At 46.6% G+C, this 20,430-nt stretch overlaps 1 pseudogene; it reads left to right on the plus strand.

Annotated features, from left to right (window-relative positions):
* LOC135516591 (plexin-A4-like) overlaps positions 1-19,676 on the plus strand; it is a 76,343-nt pseudogene extending 56,667 nt beyond the window's left edge.
* Positions 19,677-20,430: the final 754 nt, after the last annotated feature.

Genomic DNA, 20,430 nt, shown 5'->3' on the forward strand with positions numbered 1-20,430 from the left:
GTGGTCATCCACCATGGCTGACTGTGCGATCATCCACCATGGCTGACTGTGCGATCATCCACCATGGTTGACTGTGCGATCATCCACCATGGTTGACTGTGCGATCATCCACCATGGCTGACTGTGCGATCATCCACCATGGTTGACTGCAATCATCCACCATTGTTGTGGATCATCCACCATGGTTGACTGTGCGATCATCCACCATGGCTGACTGTGCGATCATCCACCATGGTTGACTGACTGTGGATCATCCACCATGGTTGACTGTGCGATCATCCACCATGGTTGACTGTGCGATCATCCACCATGGTTGACTGTGCGATCATCCACCATGGTTGATGTGCGATCATCCACCATGGTTGACTGATCACACCATGGCTGACTCGATCCACCATGGTTGACTGTGTGGTCATCCACCATGGTTGACTGTGCGATCATCCACCATGGCTGACTGTGTGATCATCCACCATGGTTGACTGATCATCCACCATGGTTGACTGTCATCCACCATGGTTGACTGTGTGATCATCCACCATGGTTGACTGTGTGGATCATCCACCATGGCTGACTGTGCGATCATCCACCATGGTTGACTGTGCGATCATCCACCATGGCTGACTGTGCGATCATCCACCATGGTTGACTGTGCGATCATCCACCATGGTTGACTGTGCGATCATCCACCATGGTTGACTGTGCGATCATCCACCATGGTTGACTGTGCGATCATCCACCATGGTTGACTGTGTGATCATCCACCATGGTTGACTGTGTGATCATCCCCATGGTTGAGTGATCATCCACCGGCTGACTGTGGGATAGACGGCTGGTGGGAAGAGCTAAGGAGGACGGGCTCATTATAATAGCTGGAATGGAATACATGAAATGGTACCAAACATATCAACCACATGGAAACCACATGTTTGACTCTGTTCCATGGAATCCATTCCAGCCATTACAATGAGCCCATCCTCATATAGCTCCTCCCACCTGCCTCCCCTGTCCCCCAGCATATGACCTTTACTTGCCCTCCTCATTACTAATGGTTTGAGAGAGAGAGCGTTTGTGGGGTGTGTGTGTGTTCATGCATTGTGCATCTGTTTAAATACCTGTGCGAGTGCATGCCTTTCTGCATGAGAGAGTGTTTGTGGGTGTGTGTGTGTGTGTGTGTGTGTGTGTGTGTGTGTGTGTGTGTGTGTGTGTGTGTGTGTGTTTGAGTTTGACTCTAGAGCTCCTCCAGATGGTATCTTTGGATCAGCAGTCAGTGTGTCGACATCTCCTCTCATCCTCTTTCTTCAGTGTGTGTTCCTTCAGCAAGCAGTGTTTTAATGACCAGCTTCTAGAGCAGACTGGCACACACATGCCCACATTGCACAGCACACACAACTCATCTGTGTCCTTAATCACATAAACCCACCACACTCTCCCAATGACAGCAGCAGACAGGAAGACACATCCCTCTGAAGGTTGACAGCGGAGATGTTACAGTGATATTACACTAAATCACATTCTCCATATAGACATTACATTCTACTTCTACCCAGCCTGAAATACAGGCTCCAGTATGAGTACCAGAACCATGGATCAGTATTGATCCAAGATTACACTGTTGTTTCATTTGATTTGTGGATATTGGGTCAATATTTACCTTTAATCCGTCCTCTTTCTGTGGAAACCAAGCGATTAGTCCTGCTGATGTTAGCTAGGCCAACACTCACTAGCCATGACAATGACCATAATGATAATACATTTTATTTGAAGAGCTTTTCAAGAAGCCCAAAGTCACTTTAGGGGGATTGGATGGTAATGGACCCACAAACCGACTGATCCTTCACCCCAAAATGCCAAACAAAAACCATTGACCTCAAAGTTCAACAACCCATACAACTCCATGCACAATGACAACTCCGAACTGCCCAACAAAAATGTATAATAACATTTACAGGATAAACCATAGGAGTTGGCAGGACCGCACAAACTGTTCTGGGACCTGGCTAATCACTCACTAGGCCTGGACAATACTCTGTAGTGTCGTGCCTCAGTGCTGTACACTCTCTCCTTCCCTGAGTAAAAGGGTTGTCCCTGTCTGACTGACCGTTGACAGATCACAGAGCCACATTCAGTATCTGAGTGAAGACTTTAGCTTCGTCTCTGTAAAGAAAAAAGCAGTGTCATAACTGCATTCAAACATCTTTAAAATACGTCAGAAGATGTGAGTTCCAAGGGCACAGTTGCTCTCCATATACCCCAATGTGTTTGGACTCATTGGATATGTTATATCTGATCAAACATCCAAGACAATGAAACGTCCCCCACAGACAACAATCAATGTAAAGTTGCACAACAACCAAATACCACTTGGGCAGAAGTCAGGTCTTCATTCATACCCGTGCCAGTCTAGCCTGGGCTTCCATCCTGGACACCACAGTATGAATAACATACTTTACAGTTTGGGGGAAAAGTTTTACAGTTTGGAGAAAAAGCTTTACAGTTTGGAGAAAAGCTTTACAGTTTGGAGAAAAGCTTTACAGTTTGGGGAAAAAGCTTTACAGTTTGAAGATAAATCTTTACAGTTTGGAGAAAAAGCTTTACAGTTTGGAGAAAAAGCTTTACAGTTTGGAGAAAAAAGCTTTACAGTTTGGAGAAAAAGCTTTACAGTTTGGAGAAAAAGCTTTACAGTTTGGGGAAAAAGCTTTACAGTTTGGAGAAAAAGCTTTACAGTTTGGAGAAAAAGCTTTACAGTTTGGAGAAAAAGCTTTACAGTTTGGGGAAAAAGCTTTACAGTTTGAAGAAAAAGCTTTACAGTTTGAAGAAAAATCTTTACAGTTTGGGGAAAAAGCTTTACAGTTTGAAGAAAAAGCTTTACAGTTTGAAGAAAAAGCTTTACAGTTTGGGGAAAAAGCTTTACAGTTTGGAGAAAAACCTTTACAGTTTGGGGAAAAAGCTTTACAGTTTGGGGCAAAAGCTTTACAGTTTGGGGAAAAAGCTTTACAGTTTGGGGAAAAAGCTTTACAGTTTGGGGAAAAAGCTTTAAAATTTGGGGAAAAGTTAGGTTGTACGAAGGTATTGGCAGAACAATTGCCACACTGCAAGCACAGCTCTCTATCGTTTCCTAGTGATAATTTGTCAGATAAACCTGTATTGTGTCACATTCACTGAAATCTAAATATCATTATGGACCTGGCCCAGAAATAGAACAATAGACTCTTTAAATCTGACCTTTCCCCTCGGAAACCATCTAGACCTTAACCCTAGTATTGGCCAGCTGCGCCAGATTGACGACAATCAAGACTTGCATCGCGGCGGTGTTAATATCCTTTGATCCGGCCGCTAATCCTAGAAGATTCGTCCAGATTAATTCAGAGTCATAATGCCAAGGTTCCCCTCGCCAAATCCTCTTTTGTTAGGTCGTACAGCAGGTTGGGGGTAGGACATGTCAGGAAAGGGGTTATTCAAATGTTTCAGTGTTTTTTCTCTCTCCTCCCTGATGTTGCACACACAGTCGGTCCATCCTCGAGACTGCAGTGTCTTGCCGGTGTGGCTTTTGCCGCATCATCCAAAACCATGCTGCCCAGTTAATGAGAGAGAGAGAGAGAAGGAAGGAAATCTAAGCAATTCTCAGTCCTGTCTTTATACCACCTGATCTGTAACACACACTAGCTCCTGGGTTCCCTCCCTTCATTCGTTCCAAGGCCAACAAATAAACAGACTTGTGTTTTGATTATTCTAGACAGGCATGGAATGGGCCGCATGTCTAAACAAGGCAATATGAACCGTGTTGGTGTGAAGCCCCCAGACACAGCTGGAAACCATGAAGCCCTGGCGTTGCCTGCTTTTAAGATTAGGGCTTTATTAAATCGCGCAAACATCAAATAGAACGCGTCAGCAACAAGCCGTGTACTAGATTGCAAAGTGAATGGGTCCTCATTCCCTTCTGCCACTGAATGTGTTAGCTCAGACCCACCACACCCACCGGCTGGCTTTAACCAATGTGAGTTGTTGTATGTTCAGGGATGTAATCTGCTTGGATTTGGATTTGTATAAGGATTGTTATTTAAGTCTGAATGTAGAAAATCACCTTGATGTCTTCTGTTTCATTTGTTGTGTTCTGCCACAGAGAGGCATTCCTAGAAATGTACCTGGTGTACGTTATGGTAATAGACTGTTCTCTGTCCCCTGTAAGGCCAGGGTGTTGTGTTTACATGATGTTGCCCACCTCTAAGGTTCTGACGTTCCAGGATGATGATATTCCCTAACTCTCTCTGTCTCTCCCCAATAGCCCACCTCTAAGGTTCTGACGTTCCAGGATGACATGATATTCACTAACTCTCTCTGTCTCTCCCCAATAGCCCACCTCTAAGGTTCTGACGTTCCAGGATGACATGATATTCAGCCTAACTCTCAGGATCTGTCTCTCCCCAATAGCCCACCTCTAAGGTTCTGACGTTCCAGGATGACATGATATTCCCTAACTCTCTCTGTCTCTCCCCAATAGCCCACTAAGGTTCTGACTCTATGTTCTCCCCAATAGCCCACCTCTAAGGTTCTGACGTTCCAGGATGACATGATATTCACTAACTCTCTCTGTCTCTCCCCAATAGCCCACCTCTAAGGTTCTGACGTTCCAGGATGACATGATATTCACTAACTCTCTCTGTCTCTCCCCAATAGCCCACCTCTAAGGTTCTGACGTTCCAGGATGACATGATATTCCACTCTCTCTGGATGACATGATATTCAGGATGACATGATATTCCCTAACTCTCTCTGTCTCTCCCCAATAGCCCACCTCTAAGGTTCTGACGTTCCAGGATGACATGATATTCACTAACTCTCTCTGTCTCTCCCCAATAGCCCACCTCTAAGGTTCTGACGTTCCAGGATGACATGATATTCACTAACTCTCTCTGTCTCTCCCCAATAGCCTACCTCTGAGGTTCTGGGTGAACGTGATCAAGAACCCCCAGTTTGTGTTCGACATCCACAAGAGCAGCATCACGGACGCCTGTCTGTCTGTGGTGGCCCAGACCTTCATGGACTCCTGCTCTACCTCAGAACACCGCCTGGGCAAGGACTCCCCCTCCAACAAGCTGCTCTATGCCAAGGACATCCCCAGTTACAAGAGCTGGGTGGAGAGGTGAGAGGATGATGGGATGGGTGTGTGTTTGTGAGGGGTAGGGGGTGGTTTGCGGAGTTTGTGTACTGTGTGTGTGAGGTGAGGCGGGGGCTGGTTTGGTGTGTGTGAGTTGGGGGGCTGGTTTGATGTGTGTGTGTGTGAGTTAGGGGGGCTGGTTTGGGATGTGTGTGTGTGTGTGTGTGTGCGTGTGCGTGTGTGTGTGTGTGTGTGTGTGTGTGTAACTACAGCATGTCTCCCTCTCTCTCTTTTCCAGTTTCTATATAGACCTACATGTGAGTGTAACATGAGAGGACAGTTCATCATGTGGTTCTGTCGTCCTATAGATGAGTGCCAGCCATTTTATCCATAAACATCCCTGATAGACTGTAGTCTGCCCCTTGTCTCATAAGTACACACAGTAGGGCTGTAGTGTTGTGATCCCTGGGCCATGGAGGAGACTCCAAATGAAAACCCACTGGGAATGGATGGCAGTGCCTCCTAATGCTGGAGAGGTAGAGGGGAGACAGGCACAGACAGAGAGCCACAGTGAGTTGTCTGTCCTGCCCAGGTACACCCATGTGTGTGTGCAGTTAGGAGATTACCACTGCACAGCAGTAGTGGTGGTCATTTGTCCAAATTAGAGTTGTATTCCATTTATTTGGTCAGTGGTAGAGTGCTGAATAAAAGATGGGCTTGTGAAGTGGTCCCAAAGTATTTCTGTGTTAGTGCTCAGCACCAGCCGCAGGACAGGGATGTACTGTATGTGTATGTACTGTATTACTGAAACCCAACGAGGAGTTTTGTCTAGTATCGTATTCATCAGGCTGAGTGTATGTGTGAATGTGTGCTGGGACACTGTGTGTGTGTGTCAGCATGTGCGTGTGTGTTTTATATTAACGGTGCATGATCTATATGATCAAGGCTCCAGCCACCCTAGTCATAGACTGTTCTCTCTGCTACCGCACGGCAAGTGGTACCGGAGCGCCAAGTCGAGGCCCAAAAGGATTCTGAACAGCTTCTATCCCCAAACCATAAGACTCCTGAACAGCTAATCAGAGGGCTACCCAGACCCCTCTTTTACGCTGCTGCTACTCTGTTTATAATCTATGCATAGTCACTTTTACTCCACCTACAGGTACATATTACCTCAATTACCTCAACTAACCGGTGCACCCACACATTGACTCTGTACTGGTACCCCCTGTATATAGTCTCACTTGTTTATGTGATGAATACAATTTGATTTGCTCTTATAGTTAGTCCCAGTGATCTATAGATGGGTTATCTTATAGTTAGTCCCAGTGATATATAGATGGGTTATCTTATAGTTAGTCCCAGTGATATATAGATGGGTTATCTTATAGTTAGTCCCAGTGATATATAGATGGGTTATCTTATAGTTAGTCCCAGTGATATATAGATGGGTTATCTTATAGTTAGTCCCAGTGATCTATAGATGGGTTATCTTATAGTTAGTCCCAGTGATATATAGATGGGTTATCTTATAGTTACTCCCCTTCAGAGGATGGTTGCTTATGCTTGTTTACTGCTTTAAATATGGATGAGACAGTTTAACATAAGGACTTGATCAATCCACAGCGCTGAAGAGCAGGCGCTACAGTGCAATAGAAATGTACAGGCAGTGTTCCCAGGTTAGCTGAGACTGCATTCACAGTAAACCCTGCATATGTGGGCTCAATAGGAAATGACCTTTCAATTTCAATCGCACTATAGCACTGAACTTCAGCGATACAGATTGAAGCCCTTAGTCTTCACGAGGCCTGGCAGTCCACGGGACAGAGGTGTGTGGAGTGTGATTGTGTGGATTTGAGTAGGGCTCAGGTAGGGATGCTTGGTTGTGATGAGTTGCAATACAAAGGTTCAATGGGCCTGCTGTACGTACAGTAGTATCAGACCATCTGTGTCATTATCTCTGTTGACCCAGGTGCTATTCATTATTTGGACAGGAAATGTTCAATTCAAATAGCTGAAATACTCAATCAACCTCAGATTAAAAACAAATAGGGTATGCAGACAGAGATTCTACATCATAGGAGGCTGGTGAGGGAGGGATAGAAACACACAGGGTATGCAGACAGAGATTCTACATCATAGGAGGCTGATGAGGGAGGGATAGAAACACACAGGGTATGCAGACAGAGATTCTACATCATAGGAGGCTGATGAGGGAGGGATAGAAACACACAGGGTATGCAGACAGAGATTCTACATCATAGGAGGCTGATGAGGGAGGGATAGAAACACACAGGGTATGCAGACAGAGATTATACATCATAGGAGGCTGGTGAGGGAGGGATAGAAACACACAGGGTATGCAGACAGAGATTATACATCATGAGGAGGAAACACACAGGGTATGAGATTATACATCATAGGAGGCTGATGAGGAGGGATAGAAACACACAGGGTATGCAGACAGAGATTCTACATCATAGGTGGCTGATGAGGGAGGGATAGAAACACAGACAGGGATACATCATAGGACAGAGAGGGTATCAGAGATTATACATCATAGGAGGCTGATGAGGGAGGGATAGAAACACACAGGGTATACAGACAGAGATTCTACATCACAGGAGGCTGGTGAGGGAGGGATAGAAACACACAGGGTATGCAGACAGAGATTATACATCATAGGAGGCTGGTGAGGGGAGGACGGCTGATAATAATGTCCAGAACAGAGCAAATGGAATGTCATCAAACACCTGGTAACCATGGAAACCATGTGTTTGATGGATTTGATACCATTCCTCTGATTCCTCTCCAGTCATTACCACGAGCCCGTTCTCCCATATTAAGGTGCCACCAACCTCCTGTGTTCTACATGTTGACATTCTCAGAACCAAACCACAATTGTAAAGACAAGGGAATCATGGGTAGTGTAGTTCTCTGTAAAGATGAATCACTACTATTTAACTGAAAGCAGCCGTGCCAATCTAGAGGTTGTTAAGCTTCATATCAATGAGTTCCTGTTAGCGTTCCTGTTAGCGTTCCCTGCTCTTGTCTTGCGACTTGGGCGCGTGAGGTGATTACTGATAAGGACCCGTTTCACAGGCTGAGTCTGACCTGCAGCTAGTGAGTAAACTGTTGACGTGTCATGTGGCATTAGGAGCGGGAGATGCTGACGGGGTTCGGCAGCCGTGGGAGATCGGGAAAGTGATACGATTCTAATCAGAGACTTCCTGTCCACACTGAAGCCATGTGACGGTCCTATTACCTGTGGAACAGTTGGCGTTTATTTCTGAAGCATAAAAGTCTTTGAAGGAAGTATTCATGTCTAAGGTCAGGAGTCTTTGCAGAAAATCCACATTAGCATCCACATGATTCTGAGATGTAATGTTTCTATAGGTGATGTTTAGTTGATCAATCCATATTTTGTGAGATCTAATTTAGTGTAATTGTAGTATGATTAGTCCCTCCACGTCATTGACATCAATCTTAATTAACAAATTAAATCTCAAAATAGTGTGTATAAACCCAGCAGTGCTTACATCTCACAATCAGGATAGGCAAATTAGATCTCACAGTCTTGTTGATTGGCAAAGCCTACCTGAAGGTTGTGATGTGCATTGAGACCATCAGCATATTCACACAATTTAATTTGCCCATCTATATACAATTGACCCTTCGCTAAGCACTGTCCATGAATTTTGGCCAACCAATCGCAGCTCTATAATGGATAGCAACTGTCATCGAGTCCAACACCTGAGACAAGCTCAAGTCTCTCCCCACACTCTTCCTTCTCTCTCATCTCTCTCTCCCCACTCTCCCTTCCTCCTCTCTCCCAACTCTCCCTTCCTCCTCTCTCCCCATTCTCCCTTCCTCCTCTCTCCCCACTCTCCCTTCCTCCTCTCTCCCAACTCCGTTCCTCCTCCCTCCCAACTCCCCTCCCCCTCTCTCCCCACTCTCTCCCCACTCCCTTCCCCCTCTCTCCCCACTCTCCCTTCCTCCTCTCTCCCAACTCCGTTCCTCCTCCCTCCCTCCCAACTCCCCTCCCCCTCTCTCCCCACTCTCTCCCCACTCCCTTCCCCCTCTCTCCCCACTCCCTTCCCCCTCTCTCCCCACTTTCCCTTCCTCCTCTCTCCCAACTCCGTTCCTCCTCCCTCCCAACTCCCCTCCCCCTCTCTCCCCTCTCTCCCCACTCCCTTCCCCCTCTCTCCCCACTCCCCTTCCCTTCCCCCTCTCTCCCCACTCCCCTCCCCCTCTCTCCCCACTCGCTCCCCACTCCCTTCCCCCTCTCTCCCCACTCCCTTCCCCCTCTCTCCCAACTCCCCTCTCCCTCTCTCACCACTATTGCTTCACTCTTTCTTCCCACTCTCTCTCTTCCTCCCCCCCCCCCACACACACACACACACACACAAAATCTGTAACACACACATCCACCGGTCTTCAACTCTGCTTCCAATCCAGCCCGACAGACACTTCAGTCACTCCGTGTAAAAACACTTCAAAGAGACAGACTGCAGAGTTTAACTAAAGAAGGAAGGCGGAGTGAGAGGAATACTCAGGCACAAATACATGTCTTCCTGTGATTTCTCCTCCGTTCTACATCTTCATAAGCGCTGTGGAGGTTAGCGGTTATTGTAGAGGGGTAGCAGCACCATAATGGAAGCCTATAGCTTGGTCATGGTACGTTTGGGGATCAGGCAGTTTGCCTCTGGTCTTGTAGTGGAGCTGTGCCCCTCTGGGAAGACTCTACCTTAACATGTTATTACTGTATGACGTCCACAGAAAAGCAATCTGATATGATTTGACACAAGGAAGAAATCCTGTGGGTCTCGGCCGGTACATGAGTTCCTACAACTGTATCTCACTAACTCAGCACTTTTATGAAAGCTGACATCTTACAGGATCTAAGTTGTGTTGGGGTCTTGTTGATTTATGTCGCACTGGCACAATTTGATGGTTGGAGTGGTTTGCAAGGGTTGGACATGCATGTTCCCCCAGAGCCTCCAACTACAGACAGACTGTTTATATTCATTCCATTCAGTTGGAGAGGTATTTGAGGTGGGATTTAATTGGCCCCAGACAATGACAAGTTCCTCAGACATGTCATATATGCAGTTCATTTGACCCTCTGCTCGGATGGGGGGGTGTAGACACAACTCCCCCCGGGGGGGGTAGACCTCTGAACAGAAGGAGGCTGTTAACTGGATTTTGCATTCATTAACTGATTCTACCATTCATTGGATGTCAACATCAAGCATGGCAGGACCCAATTCCCCTAGCCTGATAACACATAACAAATACCAAATGTTCAATTCCCCTAGCCTGATAACACATAACAAATACCAAATGTTCAATTCCCTAGCCTGATAACACATAACAAATACCAAATGTTCAATTCCCCTAGCCTGATAACACATAACAAATACCAAATGTTCAATTCCCCTAGCCTGATAACACATAACAAATACCAAATGTTCAATTCCCCTAGCCTGATAACACATAACAAATACCAAATGTTCAATTCCCCTAGCCTGATAACACATAACAAATACCAAATGTTCAATTCCCCTAGCCTGATAACACATAACAAATACCAAATGTTCAATTCCAAGTGGACCGTGTGGCCAAGGGGTCGGCAACTAGATCCAGCTGCAGGACCATTTTTGTCGGAGCGGATGGTGGGGTGACCGTAACATAATTATAATCATTTCTACACTGCAAATTGACTACAACTAAGCCAATAAATAATGATATATATTGGAAAATAACAATTGGTTAAGTTGAGACATGATCACATACAAATATTTTTTTATTTTATTGCTGAATTCCAAAATGAATCTCTTGCGGGCCAGTTTTGGCCCGTGGGCTGCTGACCCCTGCTCTAGGTGTGTTTTCCACTATGTTTAGATCAAGTGTCTAAGAAAGGAGACGATTTGAAATTAGGCCCCACGTCGTCACCTAGAACCAGAGATGTCAGGTGGACCTGCTGTTTTACCTGGAGACAGAAATCCCTCCAATTTCCTTTCCCCTCTCAAACCCCACGACTCACTTTCTCCAATTGCCCTCCTGCCCTGCGCAGGTGGCCGAGGTACGTGTGAGTGGGTGTGACCTTCCTGTGACTTTCCTTACAATAAATAACCTGCAATGCCCACCTGTCGCGTAACCTGCTCTGTTAGATTAATAGCCTCGGTTTTCACACACCATACCACATACCACACATCACACCACACACCATACCACACATACACCACACACTATACCACATACCACACATCACACCCACATACACACACCACACACCATACACCACACCACACCACACCACAAACCATGACACACACCACACCACACACCATACCACACTACACATACACCATACACTATACCACACCACATGACACACCATACCACACCACACACCATACCACACCACACACCATACCACACTACACCCCACACTTATCAGACTAAATTTGCGGTGTCCAGGAGCAGTTGTGGCGCCGGAATTAAACAGGAATGACCATCTTTAATGAAGGAGTTGACAGAGGGCCTCAGCTGCTGTTGACACTGGCTGATTACTTCTCCTTTCCAGCCCTCTTTACCCTGATGCAGCTGAGAGCTTCCTGGAGACACAGTCTGTGTGTGAGAGGGGGTTCACATACACTGCAAAGTGCCTTTGCAGCTTTTAGGCCATTTGTGGGCGGCAGGTAGCCTAAGGGTTAAGAGCATTGGTTTGAAACCCTTAGCCAACAATGTGCAAAATATATCGATGTACCCTTGAGCAAGGCACCTAACCCTAATTGCTTTGGATAAGAGCGTCTGCTAAATTAGAAAAATGTAAATGTCTATAGAGTGTCAGGGCTGCTCAGACTGTGAAAAGTGATTGGGGACGAGACAACTGTCTCTAACATGATTCCTATTCTAGGCTCCCGAATGGCGCAGCGGTCAAAGGCACTTCATTTCAGTGCAAGAGGTGCCACTACAGACCCTGGTTCAATTCCAGGCTGTATCACAACCGGCCACAATTGGGAGTCACATAGGGCGGTGCACAATTGGCCCAGTGTCGTTAGGGTTTGGTCGGGGTAGGCCGTCTTTGTAAATAAGAATTTGTTCTTAACTGACTTGCCTGGTTAAATAAAGGTTCCATACACGATTCTAAAGGCTAAAACATCTGTCTTGAAACAACCCTGAAATAACACGTGACATTTAAATCCAAGAATAAAGCATTTTGGGGTGTATGTATGTAAATGTAGTGATTACACAGTTCACTAATACATTCTGCTGTGTGTGTTACCTCCACAGGTACTACTCAGACATCAGTAAGATGCCGGCCATCAGTGACCAGGACATGAATGCGTACCTGGCAGAGCAGTCCCGGATGCACATTAACGAGTTCAACAGCATGAGCTCCCTCAGTGAGATCTACTCCTACGTGGGCAAATACACAGAGGAGGTACGGCAACACACCGTGGACAAAAATCACACTTTATTCAAGACAGGCAGCAGTGTTCCATTTAGGACAGCCAGTCTTACACAGTTGGGTTTGCAGTTGAAATGCATTGTAGATGACGTGTAGGTTCAGACGATCTGGAAGATGTATGTAAAATACATTTATAAGCAACCCAGACGGCGTATATCAGCGGTTCTCCAACCTCTCCTGGAGGACTCCCAACCATGTCTTTGTTCTACTACAGAGAGAACACACTTCTCAGCTTAGATCATCAAGCCTTTCTGTCGTTGAATAATGCCGAGTTAAATTACATTATTTATATATTTTAAATACAACAAAAAAAAGTTGTGGTAGTTCAGGTCTTCAACTAAATTGTGAGACGTTAAGGGGTCCCAGAGGAAAGGTTCCAGAAACACTGGCATACAGAAGCAACGTTTCTTGTATGTGCCATTACTCTGCCATTGTCAGCTGGTGTGTGAGGCTGACAATAACACAGGGACTGGCTGTGTGTGGGGCTGACAGTAACACAGGGACTGGCTGTGTGTGGGGCTGACAGTAACACAGGGACTGGCTGTGTGGGGCTGACAGTAACACGTGAACTGGCTGCGTGTGGGGCTGACAGTAACACAGGGACTGGCTGTGTGTGGGGCTGACAGTAACACAGGGACTGGCTGTGTGTGGGGCTGACAGTAACACAGGGACTGGCTGTGTGGGGCTGACAGTAACACAGGGACTGGCTGTGTGTGAGGCTGACAGTAACACAGGGACTGGCTGTGTGTGAGGCTGACAGTAACACTGGGACTGGCTGTGTGAGAGGCTGACAGTAACACAGGGACTGGATGTGTGTGGGTCTGACAGTAACACAGGGACTGGCTGTGTGTGGGTCTGACAGTAACACAGGGACTGGCTGTGTGTGAGGCTGACAGTAACACAGGGACTGGCTGTGTGTGGGGCTGACAATAACACGTGAACTGGCTGCGTGTGGGGCTGACAGTAACACAGGGACTGGCTGTGTGTGAGGCTGACAGTAACACAGGGACTGGCTGCGTGTGGGGCTGACAGTAACACAGGGACTGGCTGCGTGTGGGGCTGACAGCAACACGTGAACTGGCTGCGTGTGGGGCTGACAGTAACACAGGGACTGGCTGTGTGTGGGGCTGACAGTAACACAGGGACTGGCTGTGTGGGGCTGACAGTAACACAGGGACTGGCTGTGTGTGGGGCTGACAGTAACACAGGGACTGGCTGTGTGTGGGGCTGACAGTAACACAGGGACTGGCTGTGTGTGGGGCTGACAGTAACACAGGGACTGGCTGTGTGTGGGGCTGACAGTAACACAGGGACTGGCTGTGTGGGGCTGTAACACAGGGGGCTGACAGTAACACAGGGACTGGCTGTGTGTGGGGCTGACAGTAACACAGGGACTGGCTGTGTGTGGGGCTGACAGTAACACAGGGACTGGCTGTGTGTGGGGCTGACAGTAACACAGGGACTGGCTGTGTGTGGGGCTGACAGTAACACAGGGACTGGCTGTGTGTGGGGCTGACAGTAACACAGGGACTGGCTGTGTGTGGGGCTGACAGTAACACAGGGACTGGCTGTGTGTGGGGCTGACAGTAACACAGGGACTGGCTGTAACACAGGGACTGGCTGTGTGTGGGGCTGACAGTAACACAGGGACTGGCTGTGTGTGGGGCTGACAGTAACACAGGGACTGGCTGTGTGTGGGGCTGACAGTAACACAGGGACTGGCTGTGTGTGGGGCTGACAGTAACACAGGGAGGGACTGGCTGCTGTGTGGGGCTGACAGTAACACAGGGACTGGCTGTGTGTGGGGCTGACAGTAACACAGGGACTGGCTGTGTGTGGGGCTGACAGTAACACAGGGACTGGCTGTGTGTGGGGCTGACAGTAAACACTGGGACTGGCTGTGTGTGGGGCTGACAGTAACACTGTGTGGGACTGGCTGTGTGTGGGGCTGACAGTAACACTGGGACTGGCTGTGTGTGGGGCTGACAGTAACACTGGGACTGGCTGTGTGTGGGGCTGACAGTAACACAGGGACTGGCTGTGTGTGGGGCTGACAGTAACACAGGGACTGGCTGTGTGTGGGGCTGACAGTAACACAGGGACTGGCTGTGTGGGGCTGACAGTAACACTGGGACTGGCTGTGTGGGGCTGACAGTAACACAGGGACTGGCTGTGTGTGGGGCTGACAGTAACACAGGGACTGGCTGTGTGTGGGGCTGACAGTAACACAGGGACTGGCTGTGTGTGGGGCTGACAGTAACACAGGGACTGGCTGTGTGTGGGGCTGACAGTAACACTGGACTGGCTGTGTGTGGGGCTGACAGTAACACAGGGACTGGCTGTGTGTGAGGCTGATAGTAACACAGGGACTGGCTGTGTGTGGGGCTGACAGTAACACAGGGACTGGCTGTGTGTGGGGCTGACAGTAACACAGGGACTGGCTGTGTGTGGGGCTGACAGTAACACAGGGACTGGCTGTGTGTGGGGCTGATAGTAACACAGGGACTGGCTGTGTGTGGGGCTGACAGTAACACAGGGACTGGCTGTGTGTGGGGCTGACAGTAACACAGGGACTGGCTGTGTGTGGGGCTGACAGTAACACAGGGACTGGCTGTGTGTGAGGCTGACAGTAACACAGGGACTGGCTGTGTGTGGGGCTGACAGTAACACAGGGACTGGCTGTATGTGGGGCTGACAGTAACACAGGGACTGGCTGTGTGTGGGCTGACAGTAACACAGGGGCTGGCTGTGTGTGTCTCTCTCTGTCAGATTGTGTGTGGGGCTGACAGTAACACAGGGGCTGGCTGTGTGTGTCTCTCTCTGTCAGATTGTGTGTGGGGCTGACAGTAACACAGGGGCTGGCTGTGTGTGTCTCTCTCTGTCAGATTGTGTGTGGGGCTGACAGTAACACAGGGGCTGGCTGTGTGTGTCTCTCTCTGTCAGATTGTGTGCGCGCTGGAGCAGGACGACGCCGCCAGGAAACAGAGACTTTCCTTCAAGCTGGAGCAGGTGGTGGCCTTCATGAGCCTGGAGAGCTGAGGACCGCACTTCCCAGGGCGCACTGGGAGACCCGTCAGAAACCGAGCCGTGCCTGAGCAAAGACCTGTCCATCTATCTCCTCACCATCGTCATCAGCATCAGAACTCCTCTCCGTTTCAAAGACAACACATATTGTCCTGTTTTCTTCCTCCTCTTCCTCTTCCTCCTCTTCCTGACAAGTGTTTGGCATCTCATCTGCTCAGCTTCATAGGACGTGCAGAGAAGACTGGCTGACGGACTGACTGAAGGGTCGGCAGAGCTTGGGACTGCTTTTCCCACCATGCAATGGGAGGGCCTCATCCCAGCGTTGCTGCGTAGAAGAGTCTGATAGAGGGGTGGTTGTTTGCCAGCTCGCCGTATCGGCATCATTTACACCGTAATGTTGGGGGAGAAACAAACATTCTATTTATGTTGCCTTTAAAAATAACACTGATGACAAAGTCTTTTGCCACCACAATGTTGGGAGTCAATTTGTTCAGACTTTCTGAACAGGATATTAGTCTATGAAACTACTACAGAGTCCCGATAATTGTAGTGCTATAGTCAACATCACATCAAACGTGGAAAAACAAAGTGGTATTATATAAATGAGGAAACCAAAATGACCACCTCGGAAGACAAAAAAACGGAAGGTTTGCCTGGTTCACACTTCTTAAGATTGGGAAATAGGCAAACTACAGAATTGTTTTCTCAATGTAGCTTTGAGGTGCGTTTAAAGAAACTCTGATAGGGGCTGGGGAGAGTTAGTGCTTCTTGAATGTTCCTTTTTTTCCCGAAAACCTGACTGACTTTGAAATCCAGAGAAGGACAGATTCCCCTTTGTGGCATCAGCACGAGTCTGCTCCCACCCACCCACCCACCCCTCCAAGTACCTCTATAGATAAAACAATCCTCATCTTCTGAATCCATGGCTTGTGTGGTACCTGCTCAATTATCCTGACTATTATAAGACTAATTAGTGGAGGACAGACCCAGGTCTGTCTGGTCCTCCTCTGTGACGAGAAGCACACATCCAACTCTTGACCACAGTGACCCGACAGCTCTGACACCTGGAACGGTCAGTCTGTCCCGTGTGTGCTGCTAACAGATGGAGGTCACTCGCCGGTCTATCAAAGCACACACACAAACAGATACACCCGGCAGCTGTCCAAGACCTGTTCTGAGGGGAAGTCTACTGCTGATTCACCCTCTGATCACACTGTCTGAATACTAGGGGAGCTGACTGACATCTACTGAGAGGAGGAGAGGGACGCTTCACTAGAGCAGTCTTACCATGGACCCAGGCTTTCCACATGACAGAGACGGTGCGGTACTGCTTAAATGGGATCTGCTCTGCTGAGAGAGAGACCTTCTGTAAAGACTTGGGACGGGGGGAATCAATTGATGGACATAACTGGTCAGCCGAAAAACCAAAGGAGCTTGACATTTTAAAAAGACAAAAAAAGTTATTTAAAAACAATGTATTTAAAGGAAATGACACGGGAAAAGGATTTGGTGAAAGAAAAAGCCACCCCACAACAACAACTTAACCCTGTGTGATTTTCTGACCTCAGTGTGCCGAAGGGGGAGCCGCGGACGAGTCCCACCCTCCTCCTCGCCGTCCCGGTTTCTTCCGTGTTTGGCACACCGTTTTTCTTCCCTCTTTGTCCGGTTTTCCACGTCAGTTTTTTTGCACAAGTGTGGAGACAGCTTCCATGCGGGAATCTCTGAGCGCTCTGGGTCGCTCATGTTGTGTGTTAGTGTAGTCGTCCTCCGCAGCCTTCTCCAAGCCTCAAAAAGCTGAAACTAGAGTGAGAAAAACAAGTCAACGTCATGTAGACGACCGGACACGGACATGAACAGACTTGTGGAATGTGATAACCTGGATGGGGAGAGAGAGAGATGGAGAAACCCTCCTTTCCTTTAGACCTCTGACCTTTCTTTTGCCTTGACAACGTGCCCCATGTGGTGATGTGAATGTGTGGAGACCGCCTCGGTCCACCTTCGGTCCTTATTGGCTTTTTAAGCGCATGTAAAACTTAAATTTAAAACAACAAAAAAAGAGGAAATAGAGAAAATAAGCCTTGCAAATGATGATGTGGATGTGTTCTTTTCTTTATTTTGCTTGGAAGAAAAATGTGGGAAAAAAGTGGATTGTTCATGTTAAAACTATAACTAACCGTGAAGGTGGAGCCTTTATCTCCCGTTCAGCCCATGCAAACCTCTCATTACCATGTCTTGTGAAAGTGTTAGACGCTAATAGGAATAAAGTGGTACCTTAAAATCCAATATATTATATACCCTTGCATGCTGACCTATTTGGATGTTATGAAACGGAACTGCCTTGCAATCAAATATATTTATCTACTGCTACTAGGAAACGTTTCAACGGTTCACAAACAAAACGGTTATTTTGAATTCTCATGGACTGATGTAGAACAATAACTCATGACTAAGTTTGAATTCATTCAGTCCTTTTGCTTAGTCCTTCCAGAGTAGATCGTCCTCTAACGCCCATCCATATACATGTTCCATTAGTTAGTGACCTTGTCAGTTCCAGAACCCTCAGGTTTTGGGTCTGGTAGACTAATTCTGCAGTGAGCTTCTTGCTCTTTTCTTGGCTGCTATTGCTTCTCTAGTGTCTGTCTGTGTTTCAACCGGAAACTATCTCCCCTAGCCTATAACCTTACCTTTTGGATTCTATTATTTTATCATTCAAAACAATGACATTTATTTTTGTAAGCCTAGGACTGGCTGCAAAGCTACCTTGTAAACATCTTATTGCAGCACCTGTTACTATAGTTGTGGATGTGTTTTTTAGATTCTGTTTTGACAGTTGTTTGATCTGAAGAGCTCAGTGCATAGGGAACTAGCATTAGGAGGGCTTTCGGGGTTCAATCAAAAAGTTTGCTCATACAAAACCCATGTATCACACAACATGCCTCATTATTGGAATCCTTATGGTCTTATGGGCTGTACAATACATTCAAGTCAATCACTTGTCTGGTAGTATCTGCTGTCCTTCGATTCTACTCCTACATCTAAAGGTGTTCTGCACAAACTTACTAAAAAGATACTGGTGGTTTTAACAAAAAAAACTCTCCTTTGGACAATTTCAAACGATTAAACGTCTCTTGATGAACTCATCAAAGAGAAACAGGTGTCTGGAAGCTTCAATAACCACACAAGCTCTGATCCTGAAAGCTTCTGATTTACTTAGTTGATTGTGTTTTGTAAAATGTGTTTTATTTCCGTCACACCATCGCTGTCTAATGTATGAACCACATCTAATTCATCCTCAACTGAACTATCTAAAGGGGTGAGTTCTGTCAGTGGTTGGTATTCAGGTTCGAGGGGGTACATTCATGAACAGCGCGTTCTCTGGACGTTCTACACTGCCAACATGTTCAAACTGTTCACAAAGCTTGTGATCAAATAAACAATAAGAAAGAACTGAAAGGAATCTACTGTATTAATTCAGTCTGATGGAAAATCCCAGGTGAAACAGTTTGGAAATAAGACTAAACTTGGCAGGGACCTCAACGTTTAGGGGCCCTTGTTAGGTTTAGAGACTGTAAATTGACCCACTATTACCCATGTATTATATTCTCTAGCTACCCAAAGTTTCCTCCTCTCTAAGTCCATTGTTTTTATTTGGTGAAGAGAATGAATGTCCTAGAATCTCGTAGTGAATCTGCCCCCTGGTGTTGTAACATACGGCGTTTCCATTTTCCCCCATGTTCCCCGGCGACAAAGTTCGTCTGAGACTACTGACCCCTTTGTTGCCGAGGGACTCGATAAAGCTTCCACCTTCAACGTTTTGTAGGAACTAAAGATAGGTCCTTCTAGAGCTCAGTGTTATAGCAGGTGTTACAGAAACAGTAGAAATACTTTTACTATTACCATATTTGCTGAGAGATAAAGAGTATCCTATCAAGAGATGAAACTAAACCTGGGGGAAAAGGCCAGCTTCTCTAACTTTGCTATAATTAATTGTATACCTGTGTATGTAAATATAATGCATTCCTATTTTGCAGTCAAGAACAAAATACTATTTGTAATATAGAATAAACTTTATTATGAAACAAAGTGGTTTGTAGTTTGTGTTTATTCATATGAAATGATTGATTTAAATATTGTTATTTCACACAGCAGGTGTGAAATGGCATGCTGTGTACTGGAATTAATGGATTCATTTCATATAATGGGAAGCAAAATGTCCCGTTTCCCTCAGAGTAGAACGGCACAGGTGAAGCAGAAACATACAGCACTTTGTTTTAATATGTTGTATGGTAACCTGTAGTAGAAAAGTAATTGTACACTCAAAGTTGTTTGTTGTGATGGCTTCACCTCGTACCCAAGGCCGCAGCACGGTAAAAACAGTCACAACACACGCCCTCTCCTGTACTATTGCTTTATGGGCAATTCCACGGTGACAGAAAGATGCTGAGACGCCGATGTTCACTTTAAAATGCATGTCAAACAAATGCTTGCAAAGTTAAACAAACCAGACAACACAGACTACTGTATCAATTTCCACTGAACATTTTACAAAAACATTTACTTGAAGAACCGTGCAGGTGCAAAGTTTGGTAACAGAATGACAGTTGGTGCTGTTTTACCGTCATTCTGTTACCAAACTTTGCACCTGCACTGTTCTTCAAGTGAATTTGTTTTTGAGACATTTTCAGTGGGAATTGTTAAAAGTAATCGTTGTGCATAGAGTTCCTCAATTTCAGAATATTATCTTTCAAAGTTCTGACCATTTCAGCTGAGCTGGTTCATATTGCTGTGGTAAAGATTCTACTGCAGTCCAATATGAGTTTGAGCTTTATAGTAATTG

Source organism: Oncorhynchus masou, chromosome 27, assembly GCF_036934945.1.
Source record: "Oncorhynchus masou masou isolate Uvic2021 chromosome 27, UVic_Omas_1.1, whole genome shotgun sequence".
Lineage (NCBI taxonomy): Eukaryota > Metazoa > Chordata > Actinopteri > Salmoniformes > Salmonidae > Oncorhynchus > Oncorhynchus masou.